Source organism: Perca flavescens, chromosome 17 (assembly GCF_004354835.1).
Source record: "Perca flavescens isolate YP-PL-M2 chromosome 17, PFLA_1.0, whole genome shotgun sequence".
Taxonomy (NCBI): Eukaryota; Metazoa; Chordata; class Actinopteri; order Perciformes; family Percidae; genus Perca; species Perca flavescens.
In genome coordinates this window covers 28,053,709-28,067,384 of record NC_041347.1, presented here as the reverse complement: position 1 = coordinate 28,067,384, position 13,676 = coordinate 28,053,709, and the positions used below count along the sequence as shown (strand labels likewise).

The 13,676-nt window shown below is 38.0% G+C and overlaps 1 long non-coding RNA gene across 1 annotated transcript; it reads right to left on the bottom strand.

The window, feature by feature from the left end:
• Positions 1–2,806: 2,806 nt before the first annotated feature.
• LOC114572120 (uncharacterized) lies at positions 2,807–11,041 on the bottom strand. Its single transcript, XR_003694732.1, has 4 exons — positions 11,005–11,041; positions 9,985–10,039; positions 6,588–6,695; positions 2,807–3,342 (listed from the first exon to the last, which is right to left on the bottom strand). It is a non-coding gene; the product is annotated as an uncharacterized LOC114572120 (long non-coding RNA).
• Positions 11,042–13,676: the final 2,635 nt, after the last annotated feature.

Below are 13,676 nucleotides of genomic sequence, written 5' to 3'. Positions count from 1 at the left end.
ACCTTAGTCCAGCTGTTTCAGTTCTACATATTGACGACATGTTGGAGACAATAAACATAATATAACCTCATGGATTTTAAAAACAAATCACATCTCACTCAGTGTATCCACTCATATTTACAGTTAATAAGCCTTGCCATTGCATGCCATACTAGAATTGAAATCAAACTGAAAGAAGTTCATGAAAGAAAGAGGAAAGCTGCAGAGACCGAGAATGATAGACAAATATAGAGACAAAAAAAGAGAGGGAATTAGAGATGAGTTTGTTGAAAAGAGTGGCTTCCTTTCTTTCCATAAAGGGACATTCCCTCCATTTCTCCCACTGAGCGGAAATGACTCACCCTCCAATCTGGGCCATGTCATTCACACTGAAGCCCACCCTCCTACTGCCTGTGTGAGTCTGAGTGTATGTTTTTTTGTCGGTGTCTGTGTGTGTCTTAGCATGTGTTCTTTTTACTGTGTGTGTTATGAGCTGGTTTTGGTTTACTTACAGCTACCTCAGAATACTGCTGCTCACATACCATGGTTATGACATGCTATACCACAGTGCACGCACGCACACACACACACACACATACCCGTTTTTATTACTCGGTGAGGACTCATGACATAGCGAATGACCATGGGGACCCTTTCTAAAACTACTATTTCTAAATGAGCTAGAGACATGGTTTCAACTCCAAAATTTCTTTTTTGTTTCTGGGATCCTGAAAATCACTTAAAATGTTAGGATTTCACAAATAAAGGTCAAACCTGACTTTCACCAACCCTATGGGGACACATGGCAAATTCTTTTAATATTTATAATATTTATACCCCCATTCCATTGAAATACTCCTCCTTCTATTATATAAATTTTTTTTTCAGCTATAAAGACCTCATATTTACTTTTATCACTCGTTGTTGTATATTACAGGTGAAATAATTAAAGTAGCCACCAGGTGGCGCTTCCATGGTTTTTGTTTTTATGTTTTGATGCTCCTCTTGCCTGTCTTAAGTTTGTTTTGGCCATTTAATGTCACAAATGTTTTCTGATTCTGCAAGGGTGGACAAGCTGGTTTAAAGAGAGTAGCTCTGCTCCGCAAACAGACCTGCTATGCCCTATCCTCCACTCAAACTCCAGACTACTGACATCACAATAAAACCGCTGATCATATTTAGACCCTATATACCCTCATTGATAAACATATAAAAGAATATACATGCTTTTTTTTATTTACTTTCAAAAAGCTTTAGTGTATATTTGACACAAGACTGTTCTACAAAGCTACTGAAAGTAATGTAAAGGGCATTTTAATGACTTTTTAATGAACACAGGACTTTGTATGCTGTACGAAAATGTAAAAACAAAATGCCAATTAGAATTTGGCTAAAACTCATTTGAGTTGTGTGTTTGAACCAAGTGCACTCCATACCAGCGAGGTGGGGGTCCGGTCCACTTACAAAACAAGAATTGAATCAATAATATAACACACTATCTTGCATGCAGAGTTCTGTAAGCTTCTCCTACATGTCGAGAGGAAAACTAAATATAATGCAAAGAGGCTGAATTAGGCCAGTTTATCAGAATTTAAAACCAAAAATAAGCAATTAAATTTTGGACACATCTAAACATAGTGACCCCCTCTCATATTATCAAGTGCCAAGAGAGATGAACAAAAATGGACACCCGCTTACCCAGCTGAGTTCACAAACCTGTTCCACCAAAGCATCAGGAACATAACCAACAACTCAACTAGATTACACCACAGCTTAAACAAAACTACATCATCTATTTTCCAATAGATGATGTAGTTTTGTTTAAAAACTTCATGTTTTGTTGCTCTAAATCAACCGGACACCATAGCAGATTATTTGAGCATGGTTACGGATCGGCACAGTACAGACTGAGTGCGCACAGCCTTGCCATTGAAAACAGGTGACAAAGGAAAACCTGGCTCCCTGTAGAGCAAAGGCTCTCCACTGATTTCACCCTTAGTGAGCCTAAAACAGAGCCAAACTTCCTCACTTAACATGTCAAATATATAAACATTTGGAAAATATATTTCCAAAGAATATATATAAGAACCAAAAGGTTTTCTATAGCTCTCAGATTAAATTAAATTACCAGTCCTACTAGGAGAAGACACTAAGAGCTGTGAGCAGGCAGCAGTCTGTGTTGCTTCCATAAATCGAGGGACAGTGGTGACAGCAGTCACCTGCACCTTGTACTTGTTTTGTTAATTTTTCTTTGTTTCCTGTCAGTATTGTTCCAACCAACCTTTGACTTGTAGTACTTTATATATTCTAGTTCATTCAGGAAATGCCACAGAAGCAATGGTGTTTACATTGCAGATTAACTTTATTATCACAACTCATCCATATACAAATTCATATGTCCTGGCTCTTTGCTTCCTTCTCCTTCACCTCTTTCTCTTACTTCCTACAAACCTGTCTGTCTCTGCCGACCTCGATTTCTCTCTACAAACCTTTCTCTCTCTCTCTCTGTACGTGTTTCTCTCTCTTTACCTCGGTTTCTTATTTTAAAAAATGTTCAGGAACACTTTCTCTTTCTACACACCCATCTATCTCTCCCTACATAGTCTCTCTCTCTAATATACATACCTGTCTCACTCTCTAATCTACATACCTGTCTCACTATTTAATCTACATACCGGTCTCTCTCTACATACCTGTCTCTCTCCTTTCTACATACCTGTCTCTCTCTACATACCTGTCTCTCTCTACCTACATACCTGTCTCTCTCATTTCCTACATACCTGTCTATCTCTACATACATACCTGTCTCTCTCTCCCCTGCAAACCTGTCTCTCTCTAAAAACCTTTCACTCTCTCTACAACCTGTGTCTCTCTCTAACTCCATTTCTCGAACCACCCATGACCCACTACCACAATGTTCTTTAGGATAAAAATTTAAATTACATCACTCAATGAAATAATAGTCAGAGCATGTTGACATATTAAATTTGAAAACAAAAGAGCTATAACAATCTTAATAAAATGTCTTTGCATGCTCAGATATGAGCTGAATTGAAGTTAGCGCTGTACCTAGTTGTGGGATTGTAGAAGAACTTAGATGGCAAAAAGGAATTATGTTCAGTGATTACAATTTAGATTTCCATTAGTTATTTTCTAGACGCTTTAAAGTGTCAATGCGGTTCTTCACATAGAACTTAACTGCCTTCCAGCTCCTTCCCCTAAGCACCTCTGAGGATCCCTTGATAGATGCTTCACACTGGGCTTTGCCAGGAACCCTGCCAGAGTTGATGTTGTCCATGAGATTGCTCTCCACAGCCTGGACCTCCTCTGTGCTCCACTTCTTTCTCGCCATTTTTGATGAACCTTAGACAAAGAAGTAAGGCCAATCAATGTAAAATTGCTTGCAGAGTTTAAAGATTAAAAATCTAAAATGATGGGTGTCTGGACAGTAGTAACTAGGTGGTTTCTATTGTCGTGCTAATAATAATAATAATAATAAGTAATTTAGACTGAAAAAAAACTGTAAAAGTGTGGTTGTTACAAGGGGACTACATGGCAACTAGATGGTTGCTAGATGTTACCTCATAACCACCTAGGGCTGCACAATAGAGACACAGCACATCGCGTCTTACTCCCACCAGAGAGGAAAACATCTTTCCGCTCTACATCGACTTGTATTGGATGAAGGTGCCTCATCTTCAATTTTGTCTGCTGGCAAACCGAAACAGTCCTAAAAGCTGCTGTGTGGTGATATTTATTACCAACAATGTATAGAACCCAGAACCTAAGTTTTCATAAGTTGTGGAACCGAAAAACTGAGCTTTTATGATGACAAAAGTGGATATATACGTGAGGAATCAGCAGAGAGAATGGTTAGACTGTGGGATTCTGACACTAAGCTAACAATATGCCCAATGTTACGTTTGCAGCAAGCATTTTATTAACAAGTCAAATATCCAAATGTCAGTTTTAGACTAACTACAGTCTGTAAGGTAAGCTAACACAGGTAATGTTGGACATAACTTTAGTTTAGTGTCAGGATTCCAGTCTTCCCATTCTTCCTGCTGATTACTCATGTTTCTGTTGTTTGCTAGCAGACGGAATAAAGAGGAGAAAACCTTGACACAATACAAGTAAACGGAGGGCAGAGAGCTGTTTCCCCCCCTGGTGGGGGCGGGACTTAAATACGCTTCGTCTCTATCACGGAGAGAAAAAAAAAAAATAAATGCTTTTCTTTTTGTCACAATATACATTTTTACTTAAATTTAAAATTCATGATGATGTAATATTTTGTTGGGGTCTTTTTTCCTATATCTGAAAAACATGATTTGTAGGCCAGGGTATCTCTGTTTCTTCAATCTACATATTGCACTTGGCCATATTGTGATTTTGATAATATTTTTGATTAATTTTTCAGCCCCATAAGTCCCTAACAACTACTTAGCAAAAACCAAGCAATGCTCTACCAACCACCTGGTTGGTACTGCACTTCCTTTTTAGCCTTGATCTGGCTGCAAGTAAGTACCAGTTTCATTTACTTACTGACAAAATCAGCTTTATATCACATAGGACTACTTAAATAACATGAGACATTTGTACATAGCTGACCAGATCCCTTTTAGTTAAGCTCACATGCAAATTCACAATTACTTTTATGGCTTTGTAAATCATTGTCCAAAACCAATTTTTACGTTAATCTTGATTGCTATACCTATGTGAGTACTGACGAAAAATAAAAAAACGAGCCAAATCAGTGCTAGCAACACAGAGCTGCTGCAGCTAATGCCCAGAGCTCCCACTGAGCTAAAACGGCAGTTTTGGGGGCATAAGATAAAGTGTGTGAGAGTGCCTTTGTGTCTCTTAACAGACACAAAATGCAATTAAAATGTCTGTACAACATGAACAGGGCCCGGACATGACAACTAGATGCATTTGTGTTCAGCCCAGCCTCTGTAATAATCATCACAAAGCAGTTCCCTGTGTATTTGTAGCATTTATATCCATTTTGTGTGTGATCCATCTAGCGTTGGTGAGTAGAAGTCTTGTCTGTGTTGATTGTTGTGGTTTCCTTAGCCGGGCTAGCAGGCCCGGCCGGCGTTCCAGCTTCTGCTTCCTGCCTGCCCTCCTGGCTTACCGTGGCCGACAACAATCCAGTGGCGCCCGCTGGTCTGGTGGAGGTCTTCCAGAAGACCATTCAAGCCTTTGCTGTGAAAATTTTTATTTTATTTCCCCCTCAAAAATAGGTAATTGAGCACTGTAGTGGTTATGACCATATTAATGACTATGTTACTACATGGAAACGGGCCAAATGATGCCTGTTTCTTGTACAGTAATAGCCTTACTGAAGGCTAGCTCTAGCTCCATAGTTACATTACTCCAAGCTTCTTCCTTTGTGAACACCTCCGCTCTTCACTCTTCACACACGACGCTCCTCCAACCTGCACACTGTTTACCTTTTCCTGCTACAACTGAATTCAAACGGGACTTTAGCACGAGACTACAGCTAGCCGTCTGTAACACTATTTTACTGTACAAGGCAAACATAATTTGGTCCGTTTCCATGTAGTTACATAGTCACTAATATGGTCATAATCACTACAGTACATTTACAGTACTACTACTACATTTCTGAGGTGGGAAATAAAAATTTTTGCAGCGAAGGCTTGAATGGTCTTCTGGAGGACATCCACCAGACCAGCGGGCGCTCGTTGGATTGTTGTCGGCCACGGTAAGCCAGGAGGGCAGGAAGGAAGCAGAAGCAGGGACGCCGGACGGGCCTGCTAGCCCGGCTAAGGAAACCACAACAATCAACACTGGCAAGACTCCTACTCACCAACGCACACAAAAATGGATATATATGCTACAAATACACACAGAACTGCTGTGTGATGATTATTACCAAATAATTATATTAATAATATTCCTGGCTGAACACACTCACTCATCCCAGACGCTAGCTAGCAGCTAAGAGGATAGGTGAATTTAAACAATGGCTAAGTTGCTTAACGCATCTTGTTGTCATGTAAGGGCCCTGTTCATGTTGTACAGATGTTTTAATTGCATTTTGTGTCTGTTAAGAGGCACAAAGGCACTCTTTATCTTATGCCCCCAAAACTGCCGTTTTAGCTGAGTGGGAGCTCTGGGCGTTAGCTGTATTAGCTCCGTGCTGCTAGCACCGAATCGGCTCATATTTTGTTGCTATCGACGGTACTCACATACAGTAGGTATAGCAAGATTAATGTAAAAATTGCCAGGAGTTCTCCTTTAATACTATTGATTACAGAAAAATGCCATATCATTAAAGACCAAATTTAAGTACCGGAGGAGTAGGCCAAATCCCATACAGTGGTAGTCAGCCAAATTTGTATATTTTCTGAAAATGGCTCAGAAAAGTATTGGTCTAGAGTTTAAGATGTTGGGTCTTAAAGTTCAATGAGGCTGTGATTAACCTAGAGTTTTAAACAAGCGCAAATTTACAATAGCTGCGACCACTTAGTGCTGTGGAACCGGTACCAGGTCCGTCGGACTTAACAGGTTAAAACCAAGACAATTTCCCCACTACTGTTATTGTCAGACCAAGTTGTGCATTGGATTGTATGTGAACTTACAAATACACTTTCTGCTCGCTTGAGTTCAGGAACACTTATGTCCTCCTTTTCAGGGACGGAACTTAGTTCAAGGATCACTGTAGAGTCAGAAGAGCTCTGGTCCATTTCCTGGGGATCAAATACAAAAAAAAAAACAATTATTGTTGTTAGATAAACTAAATGTATGCCATTTACTTATTGATAATTTTTCTGTTAAAACTAATTGATTTTAGAATTCCTCTCCCACTACATTCCATATTAGTATTACTATACACCACATCTAACGTACCTAGTATAACCTGCTAAACTGACTGACTCTACTCAACCTTTTGGTGACCTTTTAAAAGCTGTAATCTTTGACACTGATGATGATGATGGATAAAGCCTAACAAACATTTTTTTCCAGATTAACCTAATGATGAAAATGTGACATATTATGGTGGGATTCATGTAGGCTTATTATTACTTGAGATTATGTACAACTCTGTGATTTTATAAAACAAAATCTATAATACAATGACTTACACAAAGCAAAACCTTACTTGGAAAAAATATGAAACCTACGACTCAGGCTAAATACTGGATCATCCTGCAATGGCCCACTTAAGCCAGTTATGATGCCATGTTGTTCAATAAAAACATGATGCAGAGAGAGAAGGGATTGCTAGGTGTGTTTGCTTAAAAAGTAGGAAGTTTACATTGGCATGACAGAAAGGTAAGCTATGTTTGATTTGTGTTGCAGGCTAGTTAACTTACGGCGTGAGTTTAAGCAGCAGCCATAATGAACCGATAACATGTATGAGGGCCTATGGCAAGAATGCTGTGACTGAATGATTACAGTTGCTAAGTATAATAAAACATAATGCTAATGTTACTAGCTAAAGCTCTTCTTATGGTGCTGTTCGAGGTTTCTTCCTAAGAGGGAGTTTTTCCTCGCCACTGTCGAACTGCTTGCTCTTTTCGGGAATTGTTGGGGCTTTGTAAATTATAGAGTGTGGTCTAGATCTAATCTGTAAAGTGTCTCGAGATAACTCTTGTTATGATTTGATACTATAAATAAAATTTAATTGAATTATGATGCTGCTGAACTTTTCTCATAAACTTGTAGCTGATGATCACATTATTATTGAGGGTGCAGTTATAGGCAGTCATTACAGGTAGCTGTTGGACTGTTTACATTTTCCACTTTAAAAATACATACACAGGAAAACAACATTTAAACAAATAGCTAATATTTCTGCCTTGCCGCAGTAATTTATAACTATGAAGGTAAATATGGTGCAAAACGTGAGAGAAAATGGTCCACCTATTGAAAAATATTCACACAAAGAATTTCACAAATGTGTAGATTTATTTTACCATAGATACAATGATAGCTGCAAACTTGTAATGCAACATTTACCCATCATTATTTAATATAAATAATAATAATATATAAAAATCAGTAAATGTTGCATTACAAATTTGCTACTGTCATTGTATCTATGGTAAAATAAATCTACACATTTGTGAATTAGTGTTATTACATTCAGATCACGGTTTTGAGAATGTTTTCTATGAGTGACGATCTCAATTTCCAAGTTCAGATTTTTTTATGTTCTCTGGAAGCTGGTCCAAAGATCGACACCATAGTGGTTAAAAGCTGCTTCCCCTGTTTTGTTGTGACAGTAGGTTTCAGTAGTAGTTGCTTATGTTTTAATCTAAGGTGTCTTGGTTGAGAATGTTGTTGGAATATGTCATGCAGGTAGTTCCCATGGAAGGTCCCATCCCCTTTAGTGTCTTAAAAACTAACAGAAGAGCCTTAGAATCAATTCTGTATTAAATTGGGAGCCAGTGTAAGGACTTTAAGACTGGCGTAATATGATCTGTTCTTTTTGTTTTAGTAAGGATCCTGGCTGCACTATTCTGTACCATTTGGAGAGGTTTTAAAGTCTTTTTAGGGAGTCCAGCACATTGCAATAATCAATCCCACTAGAAATGAAAGTATGTATGATTTTTTCAAGATCCTCCTTTGAAATATATTCTTTTAGTTTATTGATATTTTTAAAATGAAGGTATAATGATTTTATGACTGTTTTAATGTGACTGCTAAAATTTAAGGATACCAAGGTTGTTTTTTTTTACCACTTTCTTTGCTATTAAGCCCTTCCTTTAAAGCAAGGTAGAAAGTTTGCATCTTTCCTCCTCATTTCCAAAAACTACCATCTCAGTTTTATTTTTGTTAAGCTGGAGGAAGTTCTGTGACATCCAAGTATCTATTTCTTTAAGGCACTGTCAGAGAGTGTTAATGGGGTTATAGTCATTAGTAAAGATATGACAGGAGATAAATGTTTACAACAGAACTTAAATAGATCAAATTGAAACGTTATAGAGCATCAGGGTAATCTCATTTGGTAAACTATAAGATGGCAGCCATAGAATGTTGAGGATGTTTCATACATTGCATTGTTTGATGTGTGACAGTGCATGACAGGGTTTTCCTGAGATTTCAGAGCGCTTAGGTGCAATGACGTCACACATTCATTTGCATATTGGTGATGTCATTAAACAGTTATTTTTGCAAAAAGCTTAGCCGAGTTGTTGTTGGTTGCAGCTAGGGAAAGATCATTAGAAGCAAAACTTGGAGGAGCTTGTCACTAAAATGAGAATAGCTTGTCCACCTTAAAGGTCAGCCCACGGTTGGTGAGTGAACCTTAGCTAAAGTTGTCGCTAGCTCTGTGCCGGGCTGGCTAACCGTTTCACTTTAAACCAGCAGGTAGCAAGCAGGACACGGGAACTTGGCTTTGGTCTTGAGGAGTTATAGCAATTACCAACAGATATACTGTACACAGACTAAAATTCTACATTCACATCTATTATGCAAATGATTATTAACTTTATACTCACAGACAAACACAAGTCCCTATCTTTTTCACCTCTCTTTTTTTCCACCACACACTATCTAATGTGTGGGCTGTACCTGGGGCTGCGTGTGCAACATGCATGGTGTGTGTGGTTGTGACACTGTTTGTGTCCATCATACAGCACGTGTCCAGAAGACAACAAGCAGGAGCCCCTCCTGTTCATCGGCTTCTATACAGTCTATGTTTGCAGTCCAGATGATGTCCAAATTGTTTTTATGTTTATACGCTTTGGCGCTGCCCCTAAGCTCTATAATGGCAGAGATAACCCCGCATGAGACTCAGAAAGTTGGATTTATCAACAAAAATGCAGGTGGAATACTCGTACAAATCGAGCCTTTGCCATGCAACACATCAACTTTCTGAGTCTCATGCACCAAACCAACACTGATTTCCATGACAATATTTCCAAACAAACATTCTATAGCAGACATTTAATGTGTAGCAGCAAAATAACCAAAAAGAGATCATTAAGTCAAATTCATATTACGAGTTGTCCTAATTATCACTTTACTGACCTGAAGAATTGAAAGGGCTGTCACAGTGACCATGAATGGTTGTCAAATCTTCTTCCTGCAAGTCATATCATATATCATATTAGTCACACATTTTAGCTGCATTTCTCCAGTTTATTAACAGTAGATTAGGCAGTACGTGTCACATGCACCATCAGAGAGGTAGTATAACACTGTATGTCCATATTTTCGCTAAATTAATATGAACAAAAATTTATATTTTCAATTGGGTCTGATGAAATAATGAAAACTTTGAGTCTAAAGGGGCTTTCAACATTATACATCTTTCTTAAGCCATACTAATGCTCAATGTGTAATAAATAAATGTGCAGATTACAATACAAGCTTATAAACCAAATAACACCACAAAACTTTCAAATATTAGTCCAGAAAACCTGATAGGATGTTTTTTTATATGGGAAAAGTACAATATATTTATCTCTCTGGAGAAAATAGTTCCCCAGCCACCTCTCCTTCTGTAGTCACCACTCCCTCTCACTCAACACCCCCCCCCCCCCACCCCCACACACACAGCACTATCTGATTCTGACTACAAGACACATGTTGCAGCACACTTCATTTCAGCTCAGTATCAGTGCATTTAACATTACTGCAGCCATCTCTCTTGATTTATACTTTTGTTTAACCCCCCCCACCCCACACATACACACGTATGGTAAAAGTTGCAAAATGGCGACAGGTCACGGCATGTGCACGTTACTAAATGGCTGACCTGGTCCTGACAACAACACCTGCTACTGTCCTAAACTAAGGTTTCCATTTGACACGACGACGGCACAATTTACTGTAAACTAAGATGGTGTTGGTTTATAAACTGTAATGTTAGCTGCCATTAAACTAGCTAGCATTAACTTATTTGGCTGACAAGATATAAGTTAGCCTTCTAACATTTTACTTTCAAATTAATCTATAAGAGTTGCTTTACATGTGATAACAGTACAAATCTATTTTAAACAGAATTGTAAACGGTTTAAATGGCAGTAAAATCAATTTTAGACTCACCATCTCCCTGATCCATGACTCCAGCCTGCTCTCGTCCATGCAGTGAAGATCTGGCGCAGAGTTCACAGCTTACGTGAGGGGAGGGCTGGACACCATGGGGACTCCGGCACACACACTTGCCACATGGCCGGAGTGGGGGATGGGCGTGGTCGGGATGGGGACTTGAACATGACATACGTGTGTAACAGTATTTTCTTTTAAACGGCGTCAGTAGCTCAATTTGAGACCGCAATCGAAACCAAACGAACCCATAAATCTTTCAGCATATAAGCAGACAAATGCTTTTGGCTTAACTTGAAATAAAAATAATTATTTTTTAATTTATTATTAGTTAGTTTTTTTCCTCAAAATTAAGCCAATGACAAGTGTACATACTAAATGGATACATTTTTCCTCATTAGCAAAAATTAATAATTATAATAAATATTCATAACATTCATCAAAATATCTGTATATGCTTGTGCATGTCAGCGTGCTCTTATCTGTTCAGTTGATATTTGAGTTCACACCATGTCAAACTCACCTAATGTAAGGGGAGGGCCTGGACACGGGGGGACCCTAAACACACCTCATGTTCGCCACATGGTAAAGGCATGGCCAGAGTGGGGGATGGGCGTGGTCAGGATGGGGACTTGAACATGACAGATTGTGTGTAACAGTGTTTTCTTTTAAATGTGGTAACATTAGCTCAATTTAAGACTACAATTTAAACCATACGCTACAAACCCTGAAAGTTTTTAGCATATAAGCAGACAAATATTTGCCATTATTTGAAATTAATTTCTTCATTATAATTGGGTTGTTTTTATACTAAATTAATACATTTTTTCTCCCCATCAATACAAAATTAATTAATAATAATTGTTATACATATTTTTATCTTGCATGTTCATAACATTTATCAAAATATATTTCATATATTGTAGTTCTGATTCTCAACTTTATAGCAGCTCCCTCTCTTCAATCTCTCTCTAACTCGCTCCACCACAAACCCTGGTTGCAGCTCGTTGAGCCACCGTCTAAAACTGCCATTTCCACCAGCTGACAGTTTGTAACGAAATAAATGCATTATGGATCATTTTATTTCTATAGTTTGTAAGCTCACTTGACCAGCTGACTTCTGTTGAAAACGGAAGACGTCTCTAACGTTTTAAAACCAGCCTCTGGAGACTTGACCAGCTGAGTCGCAGCAACACCATTAGCTGGTTTGTAGACTGCTGAAACTGCAATGTTCTAAAACAGTTGTGTCTAGTCGCCAATCTTTGGTCTAAACTCTTCTATAATATATTAGAAACTTCCAATTTGATAAAGTCAGTGTTTATTAGACCACAAATGAGACAATTATTAGAACAACACAGAATCTCTCACTTGTTACTCAAAATTGTCATGAAAATATGAAATACCATAAATATGTTAAAATACACTGAAAGGGGCCTTTAAGATGTCGTGTTTGATTTAGAATTTGAGTGAAAAAAATGTAATTGTGCTGAGAAACAAGCGAGCAATTCGGCAATTCTGAGAGGTGCATGATGCCAGGGGTAAAGCAGCGCCTAGTTGGGCGACACTGCTCTCAATGGATTGGCCCAGCAGAAGCGATTTTGCCGGCTTTTATGTGTAGGCAGCTTTAAGCCGTCTGGACCATAGAAATTATAGGGTTTTGAGTATTGTTATTAATACATGAGCTTAAAGTTTTAAGAATTGTATTCATAGTTCCCTTTAGGCCTTACAGCTTTTTAAAGTTAATTACAAAAGTAACAATATATTCATCATCGTTAGCTTATACTATATTATCTATATGTAAATGAAATGTAGGGATAAGATACTATATTATCTATATGTAAATGAAATGTAGGGATAAGATGCAGATCTGAAGCAACATCAGAAGTATCCATGGTGAGAAAAAAGGGAGAATGGATGGCAAGCAATAAAGCTGAACTGCACCAAACCTTCAAATGAGCTTGAATATCAGGTATGATAGTCCAGCAATGAGGTGGCATAACTAAAATATCAAAACCATATTATAAAAAGGTTGCTCAAATCAAGCAAACTGATTTGTTCTGGTTCTTAATAGTGATATAATAACAACCACATACAAAAGCTATAATTAGAATTCCTTTGAACAACAAGTATCACTCCAAGTTTGAGATACATTACACAAACTGATAGCTGGTGCAACGGACAAAAAGCTGTTCATCTGCACACACACTGCCATGAAACAGAGTTGGTTGGCGAAAAGTATCTATATACTGTATATATTTAGAATATTTTCCCGCTTTATTTTGCCATCAGACAGCCTTTACTAAAAGGAATTGAAGTTGTTGTCTATGCTCTCTTAAAGCCTTCTTCATTGATAAACACAGCAATTTTAATCTAGCAGAAAACAGGAGTTGCTCTTCTACCACTGCCGCCAGCAGTTAGTTGCTTGTCTAGTTCTGTCTCGATTGTTAAGTTAGTTTTGTTATTGTTTGCCTTTTCATTAGCTTTATGTAAAAGAAATAGTCTGTGCAAAAGTCTGTGCTAGGCTAACATTATCTGCCCTGCTATATGTTGTGCCTTTATCACAACATACTATGGCCTGTTGTAAGCTGTTACTTAAGTATTAAAATATCTTAATCATTTCTTAAATAACTATAAATATAATGAATACATATTTAATGCATTAGTCTTTATTG